The sequence below is a fragment of the Lepus europaeus genome, chromosome 17, assembly GCF_033115175.1.
Source record: "Lepus europaeus isolate LE1 chromosome 17, mLepTim1.pri, whole genome shotgun sequence".
NCBI classification, from domain to species: domain Eukaryota; kingdom Metazoa; phylum Chordata; class Mammalia; order Lagomorpha; family Leporidae; genus Lepus; species Lepus europaeus.
The window spans coordinates 76,503,960-76,527,665 of NC_084843.1; the positions used below are offsets into that span (position 1 = coordinate 76,503,960).

The 23,706-nt window shown below is 46.5% G+C and overlaps 1 protein-coding gene across 1 annotated transcript in view; it reads left to right on the forward strand.

Moving 5' to 3' along the window:
- Positions 1 to 23,706, forward strand: part of BMPR1A (bone morphogenetic protein receptor type 1A) — a 132,796-nt gene that overhangs the window by 67,919 nt on the left and 41,171 nt on the right. The window contains exon 2 of the mRNA XM_062213869.1: positions 2 to 116. The gene's annotated coding sequence lies outside the window, so the exon portion shown is untranslated. The remainder of the gene's footprint in view (position 1; positions 117 to 23,706) is intronic.

A 23,706-nucleotide genomic window follows, 5' to 3' on the forward strand; every position in this document is an offset into this window, starting at 1 on the left:
GGTTTATGAAAATATGCATCCGTTTAATACTGTCTTGGAATTCATGAGATGGAAGCATAGGTCAAAGCCGTTTAGAGAAAATTGGAAGTGCAGTTCTGTCTGGGCACATCTCTGAGGTAAGCGCATCAGTTATAAGAAAGTGATTAAAACAGTATGCAGATTCTTATCTCAGTAACCAAGAGACTCCTCCCTGCCTGTCACCACTTCTTTAGCTTCTTTTATAATACTGCACCTTGTTAGATTCTTGAATCACCCTCCTTATGAGTTCGTAGGTAATTCCTTGTTGCCTCCTCTTACAAACATTGAACCTGTTTCAGAGCAAGAAGTGCTTATTTCTTAGCAATTATGGTGTTGGGGAGACCCCAGGCTAGACTTGGTCCAAATTTGTATTTCCACTTGTGAAACAGTTCAGACAGGAGATACACAGATAGAGGTAAGCGGGAAAGCAGGATTTATTTGAAGGCAAAGGGAAAGCTGCACACGCAAGACTGAACTGTGGGCAAGCTGAAGCAGGATGAGCTGCAGTGAGCAGAGTGCTATGTCCTTTTACAGGCTAGAGGGCGGTGTCTATAGCAGTGCTATTTGAATATTAAAATGGAGTGGAGTTTTGGGGGGAGCCAAGACTTGAGTGCCACCCCCTTCCATGCACCTTTTTTGGCATTTCTGGTGTTCTGGATTCTGGTACAAGAGGGGAGTGAAGACTCAAGTGCGTGATGGAGAGTGGGTGTGCTGAGCGTGCCCCCACGTTGGCTATTTCTAACCAGAGCCAGCTCTTAAACAGCTGGTTGACAGAGAAGAGGGTGGTGTTCTGAGCTGTGGTGGCTGTGGCTCTGGTGCTGGCAGTCCTCAGCCTCTCCTCACTATCTGCTTGCTTACGCCAATTCTACCTAACTCTAAGTTTTAAGCTCTAAGGGTAGAAAGTAAGCTGTAGGTGATTTATACATTCTTTTTTTTAAAAAAAAGATTTATTTTATTTATTTGAAAGACAGAGTTACAGAGAGAGGTAGAGCCAGAGAGAGAGAGAGATCTTCCATCTGCTGCTTCACTCCCCAGGTGACCACAACGGCCAGAGCAGAGCTGAGCTGATCTGAAGCCAGAAGCCAGGAGCCTCTTCCAGGTCTCCCACGCAGGTGCAGGGGCCCAAGAGTTGGGCCATCTTCTCCTGCTTTCCCAGGCCATAGCAGAGAGCTGGATAGAAGAGGAGCAGCCAGGACTCGAACCGGTGTCCATGTGGGGTGCTGGCACTGCAGGCTGGGACTTTAACCTGCTGCTTCACAGCGCTGGCCCCCCATTTATTTCTTTCCTCTAAGATTGCAAAGCTGAATTCAGAATGGGAGGATACTTAAAAATGAATGTTTACATTATTTAAAAAAATTTTACGCATTTTAGATTTTGGAATGATCTGTTTTTTAAAATTTTATTTGAGAGATAGAGCAAGAATTCCCATCTGTTGGTGCACTCCCCACATGCTTGTGATTCCAGGATTGGGGCCAGGCGGGAGCTAGGACGGAACCCAGTCTGGGTCTCCCGTATGTGTAGCAGGAATCCAGTTACTTGAGCTGACACCATTGCCTCCCAGGATCTGCGTGTTGGGAAGCTGGAGTGAAGTGGTCTATATGAGGAAACTCTAAGAAGTTCATGTAAAGATGGAATTAAAAAATAAATCATTCATTTTAGTGTTAAAATTTTGGAGTCCACATGCAGCTTTTTCATGATACATGGTTTCCGTGAACTTTTTGAGGATGATTTCCTGCTGCTCCTGTTTTCTTTACCACAGTCACCCGCCAAACTGCTGGGTTTGCTCTGGTGAGGAGATCGTGCTTTCTGAGTCTTTCAGGTTTCGTATTCTTTGATTGCTGTAATAATTGTCCTTTTTTTCTTTCCTGAAAGTCTCGGTTTCTGTGATCAGTGTTCTAATTCTGTGACTTTATCACTTAACAGTTTTCTAGTCGGGGTCTGTTACTCTCTCCTCCTAGTGTATTCTTCTCCTACCCTGTTACTCTCTGTGGAAGGCCCGTCAACTTTTAAAAACCATCTCAGTGACAACCCGTCCCCACGGTGCCTTCTGATCTGCGTTCCTTTGGCTCCAAGATTATCCTTCTTTCTAGTTCAAGTCCCTGCACCAGTTACCTCCATTCTGTATGACACGAGTTTCTGGGGTCCTGTGAATGTGTGTGACAGCCAGACGCAAGGAGGACTCAGAAGACAGCACGGCTCTCTCCCTTGGTTTATAGCTGAGACAGGTGTGTGTGAGCGGATTTCAAACATTTTTTGGAAAAGTGAAATTAGGTCAGTTTATTTTGGTGTGAAATCTTTTGAAATCCATGCACAGTTTTTGCCTGATGTGTGTTTCCTGTGCAGCTCCTGTGTCTGCCTCACATTGCCGAGTCGAGGTGATGGATGCCAAAGGGGTGAGCTGCTGCTTCCTGTCAGGGTCCTTAGAACTCTGAAACGCACGGACAGGACGTAGGGAGGGTTATGTGAGCTGAGCTTTGCTGGACAAGTGAAACTCGGATAGGTGGAGAGAGAGCTAAAGGACATTTCTAGAGAAGCAGGGAGTGTTTTTGTTGGGGTGTGCTGGAAGTGTTGGAAAAGGTAGAGTGTGACACGAAGAAAACGATAGCTTTGGCAAAGTGCTGTAGCAGGGATGTGTGCACGTACGTCAGTAGAGATGGAGTAAGGAGGTGGGGCACTGAGTTAGAAGGTAGTCCTTAGCACGAAGTGATCCGAATGGGATCAGAGTGGTAGTGTGGGAACAGCAGGAAGAGAACAAAGTGGCCGAGTATCTAAGGAAGTGGAGGTATTGATTTGTGACTCGATGCTGGGAAAAGATGGGGGTACCCAGATGTTGAGTCAGGTGCTAAGAGACTGTGCTGGCATGGTAGTAGCCAATGTAAATTTAGAGAAACATCAAAATGAATGTTTGGGGGCTGGCAGTGTGGTGTAGCTGGTGAAGCTGCTGCCTGCAATGCTGGCATCCCATGAGTCCTGGCTGTTCCACTTCCAGTCCAGCTCCTGCTAATGGCCTGGGAAAAGCAGCAGAAGATGGCTCAAGTGCTTGGACTTGGGTCCCTGCTGCCCACGTGGGAGACCTAGAAGAAGCTCCTGGCTATGGCCTGGCCCCAGCCCTTGCTGTTGTGGCCATTTGGGGAGTGAACCAGTGAATAGAAGATTTCCTTCTGTCTCTCCATTTCTCTCTGTAACTCTTTCAAGTACATAAATGAATCTTTTTTTTAAAAAAAAAGAAGAATGTACTGTTGGTCTCTTAATTTATGTTCAGAAAATAATTGTACATTTTTTAAAGTTTTTATTTATTTATTTGAGAGGTAGAGTTACAGACAGAGAGAGGGAGAGACAGAAAGGTCTCCCCAAATGGCCACAGTGGCTGGAGCTGGGCCAATCCATAGCCAGGAGCCAGGAGCTTGGCTGGAGCTAGGAGCCAGGAGCTTCCTCCAGGTCTGCCACGTGGGTGCAAGAGCCCAAGCACTTGGGCTATCTTCCACTGCTTTCCTAGGCCACAGCAGAGAGCTGGATCAGAAGAGGAGTAGCCAGGACTCGAACTGGTGCCCATATGGATGCCAGCCCTGCAGGCATTGGATTAACCTACTGTGCCACGGTGCTGGCCCCAAGTACATTATTTTTCAAGACAACATATTGAAAGGAAGATATTAAGAAAACAGCCAAGTGTTGCCGATTTCAGAAGAGCAGTTCTAAGGAAATAAATATTATTGTGATCATTGTTCTCTTGTTTACAATAGTTTTAAATGCTATGTAAGACTTAGTAGAATTTCAGAATACTTGTAGTTCTATAGGTATAATTCTAACACTGTTATTAAAGGATGGCATCTTGTTTTTAGTAGAATTACTGCTGAAGGAGTAGGGGCCTGTGGAAAATCCATTAAGCAGAATTCGGTGATTGCATATTAACAAGTAAGCGTTTGTGGGATAATGTCCATTAGGACTTTCCTAACACTGTGTATTGAAGATAAAGAAGTCACTATTTGCCAATTATGTGTTGTGTAAAACTGGGAGAAAGGGAAGCATGCATGCTAAGAGAAGGCAGGTTTTGCGGTTGAACTGTCATTGAGTTATTTTCTCTCTGACATAAATCCAGTTGCATTCTCAAGCTAGTAATGCTTGTAGTTTATACATACATATATGTGGTTTTTTTTTTTTTTTTCTTTTTGGAAGATTTCCTTCTATCATTCTTACATCCAAGTAGTCATATAATAGTATTTCTCAAAGTGTGGAATACTGCCTACTGATAGTATTTAGAATGATTTTAAGTGGCATGTAGATTAGTTTTTTAAAGAATTTTAGTAACTGTGTATTTATTTTGATAGTCTCAGATTCATGACAAGTCATAATTTTCCACTTAAGATAGTCACTACTGCTTTACCGCTTATTTCTTTGTTTTGGACTGTGGTTCATACCCTCAGTTCATAGCAGGAATCATACACTGTCTTTCTTTCTCTAAGACCCCTTGTTTGGTTTCTCTCCTTTAGTCTAGTTTTTAAATTACTTAATTATTTATTTATTTGAGAGGCAGAAAGAGCCAGGCAGTCAGGTTTTCTATCCAGTGGTTTGGTTACTCCCTAAATGCTCACAACAGCTGGGGTTGGGGCAGGCTGAAGCCTGGGCCCTGGAACTCATTGTGGGTCTCCTATATGGGTGTTAGGGAACCAAGCTTCCCATCACCTGCTGCCTCCCAGGGTGCATGTCAGCAGGAAGCTGGGATCGAGAGTGGAGCCAGTGCTCAGACCCAGGTGTTCTAGAATGAGATATAGGTATCCCAAGCAGTGCCATAACTATTCAGCCCCCCCCCCCCCATTTTGTTTTCCTTCTGCTGTGGGAAACCACTCTGCTGCTGTTTGTTGTATTTGAATGAATGAATGAATGTATCTTGATAAAACATAGAGCGTGGATGGTGGTGTAGGCATTGAATTGACATCATTAGCTTTTGCTAAAATAGTTTGGCCTTTTTTGATGCTGTGTTTCTGACTAATGCTGAGCATTCCGTAATATACAGCACCACATTTCCTACTTTTAAAGAGGTGATTTACTTCATTTGACAGCCCAGGCAGGGGAGCAGAGTGCTTCACTTTGAGTCTCATTTCTACCACTTCTTGGAAGTAGAGCCTGAGAAAATGACTCATGGCTGGACAGTCTATGTGGGATATGAACCAAAAAGCAGATGTGAGAGAATGGGAGAAGGGAGTGACATTACATAGAGTGTGTTAACGCACCTTTTACCTGCACCTCCTGGGTGTACATGGGTATTGTCCTATCCAAGACAGGGAGCCTGGGGCATTTACTCCCACCTCCGCCTTTTGTGCCGTTGTGTTAACTGAGGGTTGCCCCTGGAGCTGATGCTGGCCTTCTGTGTTGGGAAAGGCTGAGCAGTCTGCTGCAGGTCTGGAGAAGCTGTGGCAGGTGGACCCCAGCCACGCTGCAGTTCATGCTTGGCCTAGCACTGTCCACAGAGCAGCGACGAGGAAAGGCAGGCAGTGTCTGTCTGCCGTAGTCGGCCCCTGTTTCACCCGGACTACCTCGCATCCCCTCAAGTCCACCCTCATGGACCCTTCACAGTGGTGGCTGGTCATATTACCCAACACCAGCTGGTGCTGAGGCCGTGGTGAATCGGCGTTCCCATGAGTTACAGTGGTGCTGGCAGGACAGTGTGCTCTGGGCAGGGGAGGCGGACCCACACCTGGAGAAGTGGCAGTGGCTTCGTCAGCTTCCTTGGCAGCCTTCCTCCGTGTCTGTGACTGCTCCCTTCCTGCGCCTGTTGCTCCAGCACTGCCGAGTCAGCCCCTCTGTAGCTGGAATGCAGTGACACGGGTCTTGTTGGTCAGACGTTGCGGTGGGCGTTACCACAGGACAGCAGGTACACACTTTGTGCTGACTCCCATAGGGCCGTCTGCAGGCCTCGTCTCCAGGATCCTTTCCCTTATTTTCCTGCATTGTTCCTCCCATCCCCTAACCAATCACCACTCCCTCTCCACTGCCCAGGAGTCTGTTTCTTCCAGCTCCCCTGTCCGTTGTCTCTCAGAGCCACCTGCATGGGCTGCACACAACAACCGTCCATCTGTGACTCGTGTTTGTTACCCAGGTGCCAGGGGCTGCTTTTTGTTACCAGTTACCAGGAGCCTCCCCTAAAGTTACTGGGGTAATGGGGCCAGAGGCTCGGGGCCACTCCCAGGGTAAACTGTGCCTGCGGGGACTCCCTGCGCCTTGCCCCGGTGCCCCGTTTCCATCGCGAGGCAGTTTCCTGCTGTGTCCCACCTCATGGCTCAGCGGGCCGTGTTGGGCACCCCCATCACAGAATCCTTGGTGTTCCATAGTTGGTTACTCTGCGAGGGGCCGGCATCATGTCAGGAGCCACTTGTCAAACCGTGCTGCAGAAGCATCGAGGTCTGTGTGCCTCTGCGCCCTGGGGGCTTGCTGGAGAACAGGGCTGCCTGCTCTGGACTGGTGTGCTGAGAGCCCCTGCTCCTCTGGGTCCTGGTCAGAGCTGGCAGTCACCTGGTCTCCTCTGCTCTGCTTCAGCGGCTGTGGTTCCGTCTTCCTGCCAGTTAGAGTCCCCTTTCAATGAATTGTGTTTCTTTGCGCCCTCTCTGGGGGAACTGGGTTTCCTGAGCACTTATTACTTGTGGCTCCATGCATCTGTTGTTCAGGGTTCCATTATGCCTTGTGTGGTAGGGTCATTTCTGTCCTGTGGACTGACAACAGGAGCTAGCCCAGGTTACCCAAAAAGCTGCCGTTTCAACAGTCTCGGACTTGGAGGCCTAGGAGGAGAGCTCAGCGTCCAGGCACTGGCAGATGCCGGATTTTTCAGCACTAGCTTGAGAAGGCGTCCCTGGGTCTGCTGAGACCTTTTTAGGCCTGTGTGAAGTGCGGGGCTTGTAGAAAAGCTGCATGGTGACTTCCCTGCTGATTGAGCTCCTTGGACTCCATTGCGCATTGAGCCACATACCCTGCTGCTCGCTTGGGGAAACCTAGAACTCATTAAGGTTCCAGAAGCCTCTGCAGGCTCTGCCCACTGCTGCTCCAGAAGGGGAGAGTGCAGGAGGGCTTCCTTTCATGCCTGCTTAGAACTAAGATTTTAAGATGTTGTTGTTAAGTTTGGGGCTTTGCTCCTGGTTTGTGTGTTTGAACCCTGTCTGGTTTGGGTGGTTTTAGATTCCAGGTTGTTTGTGAATTAGCAGCTGCATGTGCTGTGTATGGTAATGAGCACATGTGTCTTTTCACACTCTGCCGTGGCGTTTCCATTCATAACTTTATCCTGACAAATCTCGGGGGCCATGCTGCACTTTCCACTGTGTGTAAGGTAATTTTCTACGTGGGTGTCTCAGAAGTTCCAGTTTAACCTCTGTTTGCATCTACGTCCTACGTTCTTTTCTTCCCTCCCACTCATCTTTTGTGAGTAGGGGTAAGGTAGGATCTCATTGCCTCTTTTATTTTTGTTTATTTATTTGAACGACAGACAGAAACAGATCTCCTAGCTGCTGGTGTACTCCCCAAATGCCTGCAACAGCTAGGGCTGAGCCAGGCCAACGCCAGGATCTCCCACGTGGGTGACATGGACACAGCTGGAGCCATTGCCTGCTGCCTCTCGGGGTGCTCGTCAGCAGAATGTTAGAATTGGGACCTCTTCATACTTAACATTATTTATTTGTATATTGTTTAAAATCTTTTAAAAGTTATTCATGTTCTATTAGTCTTTTTGAAGAGCCAGAATTTAGTTTTATAGATTAACTTTTGTCTATTAAGTATTAGAATCCTTGGCTTTTAGCATCCTGCTTTTTCTTCTTGCTTTGGGTACTCATTTTGGTTTTCCAGCTCTGTTCCATGTACATTCCAGGATTTGGAAACACGTGTCAGCTGGATTTGGAACAGTAGGGGCACAGTTGTTTATTCTACCACGTTGCCCCCCTGTTTTCAGAAACAAACTTAATACACCTGTTTCTCCTTCGGTGTATCCTCAGCAGCCTAGGACTTTAGCCTGGGGACCACCTGTGACATCCGCGTCTCTGCTTTCTCTCAGACCTAGACGTTGCTGCGTTTTCTGTGAACTCTGCCTCTCTAATACCTTTCTGTCATTGTGCATTCCCGTTGCTTCTCTGTCAGGCTGATTACATCTTCCTGGAGTCTCTGCTTCACCCTCTGCCTTTCACCCTGCGTAGTGCTTCGAGAGGGATCTTAAACCAGAGTGAACTGATGTCTTTGTTCAGAAGCCGACGCTGATTTCTTGTTGTCCACCAAATAAAGTGTGTGCTACTTTAACATTTGAGGGGCTTTGCGACTTAACTCCTACCTTCTCTTAGTCATTTTTTACCATGTTGTCCTTTAGGAAAATCATAATTAGTAAGGTAAGGCAAATAAGTTGTGCTGCTTTTCAGTCTTTGTGACTTCCCTGTTTTGTTTTGTTTTGTTTTACTCTTTATCATGCTGTTTTATCTTTGTGCCCTTGCTGCTGATTCCCTGGCCCTTAGTGCCTTCCTGACATCCCAGGATGTTGAAATCCGCCCGTGATTCAAGTGCAGGTTTAGATGTCAGCACCTGTATGAAGGCTCCCCTGATCCTTTCACCTAGAATTAGCCTCCTTTCCCCCAGCTTTGGGTTTGAATTCAGCTGCTGTGCTTGGTTAGCAGTCAGATAACTTTTGACAGTGACCAGTCACCTCTAGCCTTAGACCACATCACACCTCCTGATCAGGATTGGCCAGTGAGTCACATAGCAGAGAGCATAAGCCTCTATGGCTGCATGACCCAACATGTTGTCACACCACTGCCTGCAACACCAGAATCCTGACTGGAGTGCTGGTTTCAGTTCAGGCTGCTCTGCTTCCAATACAGCTTCCTGCTAAAGTGCCCAGGAATGCAGTGGGTGATGGCTCAAGTGCTGGGGTCCTTGCCACCCCCATGGGAGACCAGGATGGAGGTTCTGACTTCTAGCTTTGACCTGGCCCAGCCCCAGCCCCAGCCCCAGATGTTGCAGCCTTTTGGGGAGTGAACCAGCAGATGGAAGATCTTGCTTGATCTCTCTCTCCTTCTCTGTTACTCCGCCTTTCAAATAAATAAATCTTAAAAAAAAAAGTGTTCAGTGGTTACTCTGCTGATCCCCACATAGGGACATATCTGATTTTGCAAGGTTCCTTGCAGCAGCATCTGGAACGATGCTTGACAAGTGATAGACACTAGTGAGTGTTCCTGACTCACCTCCTGAGAGACCCTCTGCAGATATTAACTTTACTTATCTGAATTCTGTAGCAATTCACCTGTTCCACTTTAAAAGTAAGATTTGTATCTGAGTGGTACCTTACACAGTGTGTGGCCAGGAACTGCATACTAGATGAGTGAATGTGAAGCACCCACACTGGTGTCTCTGATTCTCTATTGGGAGGAAAGGGAGACCAGTCACTGAGTGAGTGTTTTTAAGATCCCTAAATCAAACCGGACAGGTTGAGCAGCTGGGGAGAGGTGATCTCACCCGGTGTTTGTGAAGCTTAGTGGACATGGACTCAGGCCGTCTTGGGTACAGCCTGAGAGAGTGTGCATTTCTGGCAGGCTATCAGGTGGTGCTGCTGCCTTCACCAACAGGGTTATGGACTGTGACATTGTCTACCTAGACTCATTTTCGTATGTTCTGATCTTTAGCACTATTACTTTAATTTTGCTCGAAAATTTCTTTTTGGAAATGATAATTGTTAAGCTTTATAGTACTTTTATAATATGCTAAGGGACTGTAAGCCTGCTTTTAATATAAAGTAAGTGTATTGTTTAGCACCAAAATTAGAAGGGTTTAATTGTGAATATAACTTCATATTAGATTTCTAACTTACTTAGAGTATAAAAAACAGTATTATAAGAGGAAAAACTAGCTAACAGAGTATAATTATTCATGCTCATGTAAAATGCTAAAGTAATGCAAAATATGAAAGAAGCCAGAAATATTTTGGAAAGAGGACTGGCTTTTACTATACCCATTGTGTGATGTGGCTCTGAATTTTTTGCCTTTTGGAAACCACAAAGGCTGGTGCTTGTGGGAGCAAAGTTCTTGAACTAGCACTTGGCTAGATTGTCGAACTATTAACAATTGTAAAGTTTAGAAATGTATTTTTAGAACTAGTAGAATATATTATGTGATTTTATTGTTGGTTTAATGCCCCAGTTATATTTTCCTTAGCAACATATTGATATTTTTATTCCCTTCATTAATTTATTAAACGTTCATTGCTTTTTAAAGTAATGTACTGCACAGTAGGGATTGTGTGGGTAAAGGGTAATTCACCAGACTAAAGCTTGGCAAGAGAGGGAGTTGTGTCTACTTTCTTTACCATTGGATAGTCAGTGCATGGCAAAAACCAAATGAATAGTTTTGTTTTCTTTTGTTTTTAGATTTATTTATTTATTTATTTATTTGAAAGGCGGAGTGACAGAGAGAGGAAAGAGATCTTCCACCTCGTAGTTCACTCCTCAAATGGCTTCAACGGATGGGACTGGGCCAGGCTAGAGCAAGGAGCCAGGAGCTTCCTCTGGATCTCCCACATGTGTGCAAGGGCCCAAGCACTTGGACCATGTTCCACTGCTTTCCCAGGTGTATTAGCAGGGAGCTGGATCTGAAGTGGAGCAGCCCAGACTCGAACCAGTGCCCCTGTGGGGTTAAGCAACTGCAGACAGCCCCAGTGAATAGTTTTTGAGGGAATGTTGGCCAAGATCTGTGAAGCAGCTGTGGTGCATTTTTGAGAGCCCTAGAAGTAGAAATATGGGACACCTAACTCAGTGAGTAGAGTGAAGGGTTACTTATAAAAGGTTGCTCGCGTATGAGGCCTTTAAGGAGTTGTAGCTAAGCTGAGGAAGACCAAGGGAGAGCACTAAGGCTGTGCAGGGAACAGACGTCTGCAAGGAGTGCCAGGAAAGATGGGCAGGTACAGTGGGAGGGCGGCGCCAGAGGCTCAGCAGAGTCAGGCCATGAGCACTGTCCTGACTTCTTGCTGACTCCAGCCTGTGGAATGAGATTTGGAGATTTTTAGGCAGAGAGACTGGCAAAGCCTTTCAGTTTTAGAAGTTAGTCGGAAACATCTCTCCCAACTCTTAGGAAGCATACATTCTTTCAGGCACTCAGGGAGCATTTTATGAAAGTGACCATTTATAGGCTGTCCAGTGAGTTCTCATATATTGCAGATGATAACAACCATGTTTTGGCAAGTGCTTGTAAGACAGAAGTAAACAATCATGAATACATGAATATGCTTAGAAATATAAATTTTAAAAAATTTACTAAAAAGGCAGAATTACACACACACAGAGAGAGAGAGAGGGGCAGACACAGAGATTTTCCAACTGCTGGTTCACTCCCCAAATGACTGCAATGGCCGGGGTTGGGCCAGGCTGAAGCCAGGAGTCAGGAGTTTCTTCCAGGTCTCCCACATCGGTTTATTTATTTAAAAAATTTTGTGTTATTTCTTTGAGAGACATACTAACAGAGAGAAAGAAATCCTACTGTGGGTTCGCTTCCCAGGTGTCCACAAAGGCTGGGGGTACAGGGATGGGGCAGGCTGGAGCCAGGAACCTGGAAAGCAAGGGCCAGGCCTCCCATGTGGAAGACAGGAACCCAGTTGCTTGAGTCATCACAGCTGCCTCCCAGGGCCTGCATCGGGAGGGAGCTTGAGTCTGGAGCTGGATCTGGGGTTAAACCCAGAGGTCTGCTGTGGGATATCCAGCATCTTAGCTGCTAGGCTAAGTGTCCCCTCCCAGATAATCAAATTTAAATTAGGGATTTATAAATAAATCCCTAATAAATTAAAATGAAGTGAAATAGGAGATGATAAAGATAAAAGCTGACATTTAGAGATCACTTGCTTTGTTCCAGGCATTGTTCCGTGTTCTTTGTAAGGATTATCTCATCTGATCTTTACAACAGTCTTATTACTTCATTGTCCTTACTTTACAGATGAGAAAACAGAGGCACAAGGAGAAACTTACCCAGGCTTACTACAAATAAGTGATAGAATCGGGATTTAAAATGATGAATTTTTTAAAAGATACAATGAGATGATTAATAATTCCAGAAGTTGGATTTTTTTAATAAGAGATTTATTTGAGAGGCTGAATTACAGACAGAGAGAGATCTTCCATCCACTGGTTCATTCCTCATATGGCCACAGTGGTCAGAGCTGGGCTGATCAGGAGCCAGGAGCTTCTTCTGGGTCTCCCATGTGGGTGCAAGGGCAAGCACTTAGCCATATTCCATTGCTTTCTCATTCCCAGGCCATTAGCAGGGAGCTGGATCAGAAGTGGAGCAGCTGGGGATCAAACCGGCACCCATATAGGATCCCAGTATTACGGCACTGACCCGGAAAACTGGATATTTTAAAAGGCTAATGAAATCAACTATTTGAAAGACTCATTGAAAAAGAAAGAGGAACAGGAATTAGGGTTCAGCAGGTGAAACTACAACCCAGGATGCCTGCAGAGTGTACTGCAGTGCTGGTTTAGGTCCTAGCTCCTCTGCTTCTGATCCAGCTTCCTGCCTGGGGAGGCAGCTGATGATGGCCCAAGTTCTTGGGTCCCTGCCACTCATGTGGGAGAACTAGATGAAATTCTGCAATCCTGGCTTCAGCCTGGCCCAGACCTGGCTGTTATGGGCAGTTGAGGAATAAAACAGCAGAGAAAGAGTCTCTCTCTCTATTTCTGTCTTTCTTTCTCCCCCTCTCTCTGTGTTTCAAATAAATAAACCAACGAACCTTTAAAAATAAATGAATGAATGAATAATATTAGGAGTGGAATAAAGTGATATAATTTCAAATATTGAAGATTTATAAAAAAATAAATACCTTGAGTAACTTTATGCCAACACACTTTTTTTAAAAAAGATTTATTTATTTTATTTGAAAGGCAGAGTTACAAAAAGGCAGAGAGAGAGAGAGGTAGAGAGAAGTGTCTTCCATCCACTGGTTCACTCCCCAGATAGCCACAATGGCCAAAGCTTGGCCAATCCAAAGCCAGGACCAGGAGCTTCTTCCGGGTCTCCCACATGGGTACAGGTTCCCAAGGACTTGAGCCATCTTCTACTGCTTTCCCAGGCCATAGCAGAGAGCTGGATTGGAAATGGAGCAGTCAGGACTCGAACTGGTGCCCATATGGGATGCCGGCACTGCAGGCAGCGGCTTTACCTGCTATACCATAGCACTGACCCCTACACCAGTACGTTTAACTATTTGAATAAAATGAGAATTCACTAGAAAATTAGAACGTAATAAAATCGACTCAGATGGAATAGAAGACCTGACTGTTCCTCTGACTGTTAAAGAAGGTGAATTTGTCCATTAAAAGAGCCTCCTCCCCCTCCTGTACTATAAAGGCTCTGGCTGTGTGGTTGCGAGAGTAAGTTCTTTGCAGCTCTTCAGGAGCTGGTGTCCAGACTTAGGACTGCTTCAGAGAACAGAAAATAAGCAAGGCGCCTCAGTTGTTTGGATGGGACTTGTATAGCCTTGATAACAAAACCCAGACATGGGGAATAGGAGAAAAGGTTATAGGCCAGGTTTGCTCACGTAAAACCTAGCAGAAACAAACTCTGCCTTATATTTAGTGTCGTGCAGTTTTGATAGCCCATAGATGGTCTTACTGCAGGTGCCCCTTGCAAGTCTGGTTGTCCCCAGACCACCTTGCTTCCAATAACTCACCCCACATCCAGGGCCCCAATGAACCCCCTCAAGCTTGAGAATTCCCTGAAGTGACTTACAGAACTCAAGAAAGCGCCAGACTTACAGTGTAGGGAAGTTTTAAGTCTACTCTTTTCCTTCTACAGGTTCAAAAATTTTTATCTATGAAATATATTAACAATGGACAGATTTACAGAAGATCAAAATATCAAATAAAATGTATTGCCACACTGTATCGCCCCCTGGAGCCATACGCAGTCTGAAACTCCAGGGGGCAATACAGTGCTGCTCATATAGGGCTGAACCCAGGGGTAGGGGATTGGGCTTCTGGAAGGGATGGGAAGGGGTGGCGCGCTGTGGAAGGTCAGGATGAGGGAGGGGTGCATGGAGGTCCTGGTTACAGCCCCCAGGTCCTTTCTGTCTGGGCCCGGTGTCACATCTCATCTTCCTGTGAAAAGCTCCTCCCTAGCCAGAAAGGGGGATATCAAGAGAGAAAAGCTGGTCTACACCTCTGGCTGTGTACTTCACGAGTGAAGTTCGCCTTTGCATGGGCAAGCAAAGGGACTGCCCTTCAGAGCCCTTCCTGTTTCTGAGGTCCAGGTCCGCATTTTCTCTGAATAAGCCAACCTGAAACCACCAGAGGAGAACATTTGGGGTGGGACATGTGCCTTTCCCATGCAGTTTATTATGAAGTGAACAGATCAGGGCCCCCTAGATGGACTAGGCAGAGGGCATGGCCTGGGAGGTGTCCTGGTGTGCAGTGTCGAAGTCCTCCTCCCCTGGAGTCAGTAGGTATCTCTGCGAGTCGTCAGCCGGGAAGCTTACCTGAGCAGGGTATACAGGGCTTTTATATGATGGCATGGCTGGAGGAGTGGCCAGGTGATGGGACGCAGTCTTCAGCCCTCTCTCCTCCAAGAGGCCTGCCTGGCTCAGTCTTTCTGGTAACCAGCCCTCACTCTGAGTCAGCTGGTTAGCAGAAACTCAGGAATGATCCAAAGATACTCCACTTACCCAGGAAATTCCAAAGATTTAGAGAGTCCCTGGAACCAGGGACAAAGACTGGGCAGCTTGCTAATTATGCAGTGATCACAAGCTAGAATAGTCTCAGGAACCTAAGGACAGTGTGTAAATTGTCAGTGTTGTCACAGTTTGTCCTGAAACTTAATGACTGGAAACACTTGCTGGTTTATAGGAGTTGGGGAGCAGCTAGAGCTGGATCGCGCCACCTTGGCAATCTCCTGCTGCTGCGGCCAGGGTGTGCTGGGGTTTGCAGCCATCTGAAAGCTGGAGTGGGGAGGAAGTACTTGGAAGGTGGCTCACTCATGAATATTGACAGGAGGCCTCAACTCCTCGCCCCATGGGCCTCCCCGCCTGCTCACACCCTGGCCTCTGGTCTCAGAGCAAGTGGTCCAAGGAAGAGCACAGAGGAGGCTGTGGTGCCTTCTGGGACCTAGCCGCAGGAGTCATACTGTCAGTTGTTTACTATTCTGTTGGTTAGAAGGAAGCCACTCAGCTTCTTCCACACTCACAGGAGGTGGGTTCCACTGATACTGAGCAAGGGCTCACTGCCTCACATACATGGAAGCCGATATTACAGCCCCAGCTTTTGCATTTGTTGTAGAGCGAGCTGGCCAGGATGTTACAGAAGCCCATAGCCTGGGCCCTTCGCCCAGCACACAGCAAGTCCATCAGTGATGAAAAGTGGTGGATGATACTTAGGTATTTACTTGCAAAGCATAGAGCAAGCAGTTGGGCAGTTGCCTCTTAATTCCCAGTCTTCTACAGACTGAAGTTTGGGTTTAGAGGTGTGTGTTTGGCTCCTGAGTTGGTCTCTGGTTGGTCTGCTTGTGGCCTTCCTTTGTGTTGAGCAGGGATCCTGTGTTCTTTTGGGAGTTTGGGGCCTCAGTGAGCCTGGGGGCCACGTTAGTTGGGTGCCTGGAAAATCTTCAAGACAAGACTGAACCTGTAGAGGAGATGAAGGACCTGAGGAGTCTTACGTTTTGGGCCCCTGTGCAGCTGCACCACTCCCTCAGTTTAGTGAGTTGTTGATTTACAATCATCGACACAGGGCAAATCAGTGCTCAGACAAGGGAAGGGAGCCTGGGAGGCTGGGATACCGGGGCCTGATGGTGTCTTCTCTCTGCATTAAAGGCGCCCTATGCAGGCGTGGTGTCAAGGAGATGAAGCAGAATGCAGATCTGTCTTCTCCCCAGTCCAGGGGTTTGGGTAGGATTTGTGGGGGCAGGAAAGAGAAGTTGTGTTGTGCTGTGGCAGTTTCTGATTGGTGGGGCTCCCAGCAGAACCAGGTATGGATTGGGATGAGGGAGAATCTGGTGAGCAGGTATTGCGATCTGCAGGACCTTTCACAGCTTAAAGCCACCCACCTCTTTTATTTTCCCTTATTTTCTGTCTTGGGGTCCCTTTGGGCGGGGATTGACTTTGGTTCCCGGTGTCATTGTAGGTCACAGTCTTCCCTTTTCATGCTTGTGTAGCTCAGCTGGTCAGCCTGGGTCCACTTGAAACCAGGCTAGGCTGGCTTTGGGGTGAAGTCTGTAAAATACCTTGAGAGAAACAGTGACTTAACCTGACCTTCCCAGGAAGCGTCGGCTCCTCTAGGAGAATGTGGGAGAATTTGCGGGCATCGTTTTAAAACCACCATAGATGGCTTACTCTCGAGGGAAACTCTTAGTAGGAGTTCAGTCACTCATTAATGCTATGAAGGGGGATAATGTGGTGGTTCTGTCACAGGATGGGGAAAAAACACTTGGTGGAACTCAGCTCCTCACGATGAACACTCTTGGCCAACTAACAGTAGAAGGAACTTCCAGAATGTGATCAAGAGTATCATTACATTTATAATTAACTTAGGGACAGTTGATATTCCTTACATTATGTCATTTCTGCTTGTTAAAGTATATTCATGTGTCCCTTGAGTGTTTTAAAATTGTGCCTTTGTCCGTGTTCACATATGGAAATACAAAAAAACGAAGGTTACCAGAATATCTGCTGACACTAGCATTGGAGCCAGATCCTACAGATTTATCCGCACACACAGCAAACCCTCACAGAAGCATCCATTCATGCTCATTACTGTGTTACTTACACTGCCTCAGGATTGGAAGGGACCTGACGCCCGTCAGCTGGAGAGTGGGAACACAGAGTTGCCAGATACCAATAGGTGAAAATGAATTTAAAAGAACTATAAATATGCGTTGTGGAAATTTCTCACCATGTTATGTGGAAGAAAATTTTAGCATACATTTTATACAAGTGTAGCGAGCTTAAGTCTGCAGCGCAGTGGTCTGTACACATGTGGTTAAAGTGGGTATCTCAGAAAAAGTATCAGCCAGTTGTGTGAGGTTAAACAAAGATGATGCCAGGAGGGAAAATGGCAAGCTCAGGTGCAGTCTGTCCCATGCTACAGACCTTGTTAACATGGTCTCTCCCAGGGGGTGTTCTGACACCCGGTAAAGAAGGCAACACCTCTCCTCCACAGGGCGAACCCTTCCTGGGTGTGCAGGCTCCTGGCCTCACACTTGTCCACTGGGATTTGCGAACTTGGTGGTGCTTTCTCGGACCTGTAGGTGTGCAAGGCTTTCGTCTCCTATAGTTTGTGGGTCAGGCTTGTTAGGGAAGAATTGTTAAAAGATCTGATTTTGGCACACTCTGGAGACTTAGCATTTACGCATAAGTATTACCTTTGAACCTGTCTTTGTGTCTCCTTGGTGAAAGATTGCAGTTGGGTTTAGATAGTGTTTTGACAATCCCTTTGTCTCAGACCGCATGATTTGCACCAGAGAAAGGGCTGTATTTTCTTTTTGTCTGTGATTATTTCTACAGTTTTTTAACTTGGTGCAACTCTGTGACTCTGTAAAAGTGTAAGCCAAGCCATTGTTTGCCTTAAGCAGTATTTTAGATTTTGGGAGTAATGTTTACTTTCTTTAGATCTTTTATATCTCAGACTTCAGGATATGCATGAAAACAGTGGAAATTTTTCCTCACTGGATCTTGACTCAAGTCAGGGCTGAGTGAGCAAAAGGAAGTGGTGTGGGTTTTGTATTATTTCCATTGTGTTGAGATAAGGAAAAGGGATAGTTTATCCACTGCACTGCTCTTTGGGAAGTCTGGTTTGTATGTAAAAGTAGAAGGAATTGGCATACAATTTTAATTCTTATTCTTTTGTTCAGTCATTCCCTCAGCAAATAGTACCATCTGTGTGCCAAGCACTGTTTTAGGTGCTAAAAATACACAGTGAGCGGATGAGGCACCTCTGCCCTTATGGAACATACGTTCTGGAGCAGGTGGCAGGCAGTGATGAGTAAATTATATATTAAATTACAGCATGACAAGTGCTAAGGAGAAAAAATAGCAGGGAAAGAGGGTAGGAGTGCCAGGAACGGGGATGGGATTACAATTTTAAATAGGGTGGGCAGGAAAGGGATTTTGAGTAAGGGCTAGGAAGGTCATTGCAGATGTCCTGGGGAAGAATGTTCTAGGCAAAAGCACCTGCAGCTTGTTTAAGCAACAACAAGTGGACCAGTGCAGCTGGTGCAGAGGGAGTGGGGTCTGGTGGACTGTTGTAGACCTTTTACTCTGAGTGTATTGGGTGGCTTTTGATCAGAGGCTTGATATACCTTAATCTACTTTTTAAAAAGAAAAGATTTATTTATTTATTTGAAAGGCAGAGTTATGGAGAGGCAGAGGCAGAGAGAGAGAGAGAGGTCTTCTATCCACTGATTCACTCCCCAACTGGCTGCAACGGCTAGAGCTGCACCCATCCAAAGCCAGGAGCCAGGAGCTTCTTCTGGGTCTCCCACACGAGTGCAGGGGCCCAAGGACTTGGGCCATTTTCCACTGCTTTCTCAGGCCATAGCAGAGTGGTGGTTGGGAAGTGGAGCAGCCGGGACTCGAACTGATGCCCATGTGGGTTGCCGGCACTGCAGGCGGTGGCTTTACCTGCTACACCACAGTGCTGCCCCCCTTAATATGCTTTTGGGCTCACTTTGGCTCCTATGTTGGGAATATATGATGGGCAGTGGTGAAAGCAGGGAGACCAGTTAGGAGTCTGTTTCAGTAACCCAGGCAAAGGATGTGAGTGACTTGCACCAGAGAGAAAGTGATGGATCTAGGAAGAAGTACATGGCTTCTGAGTGTCTTTTGAAGGTAGAATCAATGGATTTGATGGCACACAGGAGGTTATGATGAGGAGGAAGGGAGTGGTCAAGAATAACACTTAAGATAGTAGCCCAGGGAACTGAAAGAGGAAAGAGGCTATTAGCCAAGGCAGGAAAGATTATTTAAGCAAATTAGGGGCATGGTGGGAGGGGGGAAAAGATTAGGAGTAATGAATTGTATAGCTGCTGGTAGCATTATTAGATCACTTTTCAAAAAAAGAAAAATATTTTATTTGAAAGAGAGAGAGAAAGATCTTCCGTCTGCTGGTTCATTCCCCCATATGGCCACAGGAGCTTCATCCAGGTTTCCCACATAGGTGCAGGGGCCTAGGGTCAGGTGCATTTGCAGGGAGTTGGATCAGAAGAGGAATGGCTGGCTGGGACTCGAACTGGCACCCAAATGAGATTTCAATGTCATAGGCAGCGACTTAATCCACTGTGCCACAATGTCCTGTCAAATCAATTTTTTAAAAAAAATATTTATTTATTTGAGAGGTAGAATTACAGGCAATGAGAGGGAGAAACAGAGAGGTCTTCTGTCCATTGGTTTACTCCCCAAATGGCCGCTATGGCTGGAGCTGCGCTGGTCCAAAGCCAGGAGCCCAGAACTTCTTCTGGGTCTCCCATGTGGGTGCAGGAGCCCAAGGACTTGAGCCATCTTCTACTGCTTTCCCAGGCCACAGCAGAGAGCTGGATTGGAAGAGGAGCAGCCAGGACTAGAACCAGCGCCCATTGGGATGCCGGCGCTGTGGCAGAGGATTAACCTGCGCCACAGAGCCGGCCCAAGATCAATTTTTATACTATTTGAACTGCCTTTAAAAAGTTAGCTCTTATACCAACCTATGTTTTCTTTCTTTCTTTTCTTTTCTTTTCTTTTTTTTTTTTTTAAGACAGGTAGAGTTATAGACAGTGAGAGAGAGAGAGACAGAAAGGTCTTCCTTCTGTTGGTTCACTCCCCAAGTGGCTGCTGTGGCCACTGCTGCGCCAGCCCCTGAAGTATCTTTTCTAACAAGATGTTTTAATTTATTCAGAATTACTAATTTTGCACTAATCCAGCCCAGAATACTAACTGCCTTGCCTTTAATCCTCATATGAGCTAGCATGCTTTTGGTTGTATCAGAAACATTAACCTTCCTTAACATGCAAAAGGGAACTAATCTGGCTCTGAACTGAAGAATCCCCAATCAGCTCAGCTGCATCCAAGGGTGTTTAAGTGCTCCCTGCAAGGCTCTGGCTTCTCTGTCTCCTGTCTCTGCCTTCTGGTCCCAGTAGAGCTGCCAGAAGCTTGGGGACTGCTAATCTCCCATTCCTATTCAGTTTGCAAAGTATCTTTGTTGCCACAAGCCCAGCTCAGCCCTGAACCTGTCCTGTGGTGCAGAGGATGGCGCATGTGGATTGGCACAGCCCAGGATGGAGCCTGTGCTGCAGTACTCTGAACTGTCTACAGATTGTGAGGAGGGGAAAACATGGAGAGCGTGATCAGTTTTTAAAAAATTGCTTTTGCATCATACGATCATTGTGGTTAGCACAGCAAGGATGATTTCCCTCTTAAAGTGGTCAGGTGAGAAGGAAAAAAAGTAGTTTCTTTTGAGACATTTGTTTGATCAGGATAACTTTTCTTCAGGCTCGTGCTTGTAATGCCAGCATCCCATATTGGAGCGCTGGTTGGAGTCCTAGCTCTGCTCTGCTTTCAATCCAGCAGCAGATGGCCTGAGTGCCTGGCGCTGCCACCCATGTGGGAGACCAGGATGTGAAGTTCCTGGCTCCTGGCTTCAGCCTGGCCCAGCCCTGGCCACCGCAGCCATTTGGAAAGTGAACTAGCGATGGAAGATCTCTCCCTCTCTGTGGCTCTGCCTTTTAAATAAATAAATCTTTTTTATTTTCTTTAGAAAGATAGCTTTTGCCCCTAGAGCTCTAATATTTTGCCACTTGAGCAACTAGTACTGGAAGGGAAGTGTTATGAAGCAAGGGATGAACCATGACAGCCTGTTGTGCTAGTGAGGAAGAAGCAGTGTTTCTCTGGGTGGGCATTGGACACCTGCAGCCCACCTGCAGTGCCTGGTGTTGTGTCCTGACTCTGCTCCTGGTCCTGCTGTCTGTTATTGTGCACCCTGGGAGGCAACAAGTGATGGCTCAAGGAGTTGCCACCCCATCAGAGACCCCCACCTTGAGTTCCGGGCACCTGGCTTCAGGCTGGCTCAGCCCAGGCTGTTGCAGGCATTTGGGGAGTGAATCAGTGGGTGGGAGATCTCTCTTGGACTATCCCTTTCTCTTTTCTCTCTGCTTTTCAAATTACATGAAAATAAATAAAATGAAGATAATACTATCTCTGCGTATGTTATATAAATCAGTGTTTCTCAACAAGGAGGGTACTATCGGTATTTGGTTCTTTGTTTTAAGGGAGAGTCTGCACATTGCATTTCTTTTCTATATTGGTTCATGAGCCCTCACTGTGTGACCTGTCATATTGCAGATATTATTCCCAGAAAAAGGTACCTGCATGTTTCTCGGTCTCGTAGGAGGAAGTAGGACCACCCTGAAAGAACTTAGGACTCTTTTTGAAAAGGATGTTCTTTCACATTGATGACATAAATACTGATGAGCCAGGAATACCGGGCAGGTCTTGCTGGAACCCAACTGCCTGAGCCTTCAGTGCTGCCTCCTAGAGTCTGCATTAGTAGAAGCTGGAGTCAGGAGCCAGAGCCAGGTTATCAAGCCCAGGTACTCCAAGATGGGGTGCAGGTATCTCAACGGTTAGGGTAGAAGCCAACCCCTAAACTTATCTTTTAATTCCATTTCCACAAACTGTTTGAAGTATCCTACTGTATCAAAATATGCATGTGCTGTGTGTATATAGTCATTTACTCTCTCTTATCTATTCCTTGAAAGTCTTTGTATCTGTCAGGGCCCACACAGGGAAGCTGAAAGCACAATGGTTATTTTAACAGAGAAAATACATATAGGGGATGATTACCAGCTATAAGAGAACTAAAGAAGCTGAAAGAATACTGGGGTTAAACTGAGATAGTAAGTACAAGAAGCAGTTACCATCCTTAAGGAGAGTTCAGGTCCAGATCCTGGAAGCTTGGAGAAAAGCATATCCCTATGGAGCTGTGGCCCCGGCAGCTGTGAACCCACCTATTGCTGGGACCCAGACCCTCAGGAGCAAGTACCACTGGGTGCAAAGAGTGCCACAGGCTGGCTCTAGGAGCGTGGAGGAAGCTGGAAAGCCAACCAGCTGCTGCCACCAGTTAGGCAGGGTGTGTTCGGGAGCTCTTGGCGATGCTGCACACCAGTCAGAAGGGGGTCCCTTCTCCGCCTCTCCAGCTTCTCTGGCTCTGCAGTGAGCAGAACCTACCCAGGGCCAGCCGAGGAAAGAGGGCAGGGAAGCCATATCGCGCTCTAGCCTTGCAGAGTGGAGCCAGAAGAGGGAGTGCTTGCTTGCTTGCTTGCTTTTTTTTTTTTTTTTTTTTTTTTTTTGCTTTTTAATTTTTAAATTGAAAAGCAGTGGTGTGATTATGAACGCAGTCCTTCCCATGTTTTCATCTCATTACTCTCCTGCAGCTCCTTACTGTGAGTCGTGGTGGAGCTCGGATTTCGTCAGCAGCGCGTGCCACTTACTGCTTGTGTGAATGTGGACACGCTCCCTGACTGCTGAGCTCCACTTTTGCTTGTGAAGTTGGGAAGATGCAGTAAAATCTTATGTGGTTCAATAAAAAGTAACGTCTTGTTTCTCTCTCTCTCTCTCTGTCTCTCTCTTTTTTCTTTCTTAAGATTTATTTATTTATTTGAGAGGTAGAGTTACAGTGAGAGGAAGAGACAGAAAGAAAGGTCTTCCATCCACTGGTTTACTCCTCAAATGGCTGCAATGGCCAGAGCTGAGGTAATCCGAAGCCAGGAGCTTCTTCCAGGTTTCCCACACGGGTGCAGGGGCCCAAGCACTTCAGTCATCTTCTACTGCTTTCCCAGGCCATAGCAGAGAGCTGGATCAGAGGAGGAGCAGCCGGAAGTAGAACCAGTGCCCCGTTTCTCTTTCCGTGTACTTAATTATGGTGTCCTGGCCAGAATGCCACAGTTGGATTAGAAGACCTGGCGGTGTATCCTTTTAGTCACTCGCTGTGAAATTCACCAGTTCACTTTATCTCCCCTAACCTGCCCCTTCTCCTTAAAAGTAGGGATGAGCTTACTTACTGACAGTTGTATACATTGGATAATGTGTGTACAACTATTTTGCAAATTACAAAAATGACAGGGTACGAAGATGTGCTAACGCAGTTAAGACCTTACCACTAAGTGCTATGTAATCCTCACGAAGGACCAGAGCTGTCTTATCTTGCACCCTGAACTCGTCCCCACCATGTTATGTTGAGGTTGTCTCTATTCGCATCTTGTGCAGAAACACAGTGTTGTTCCCCATACCCGGACTGTGCTTGTGGGGATGGCCAGAACCCGCTGCCTTCCAGGCCTGTCTGCAGCACTGATTCACTCAACCTGTGTGTTGCTCGCATGCTTAGTCTGGGGGAGAGACTCCAGAGTAACACCCAAACCCTTAAATTCACAGCCGCCAGACTCAGGAATCCAGACGATAGGCCGAAGATTGGTGGATACAAGGATCTAGTTCTGATTTTTGTGAAGTTTTAGTACAACTGAACAAACAAAAAAGCCTTGGAGAAACTAGAGATTTTGTCAAGTGGAATGGGATTTTGAAAATCCATTATCTCCTGTTTTAAAAAATCCTTCCTAGGGCTGGTGTTGTGGCACAGCAAGTTAAGCTGCCACCTGCAGCATCCCATTTGGGTGCCACTTGATATCCCAGCTGCTTCCTTTTCCATCCAGCTCCCTGCTGATGCATCTGGGAAAGCAGCA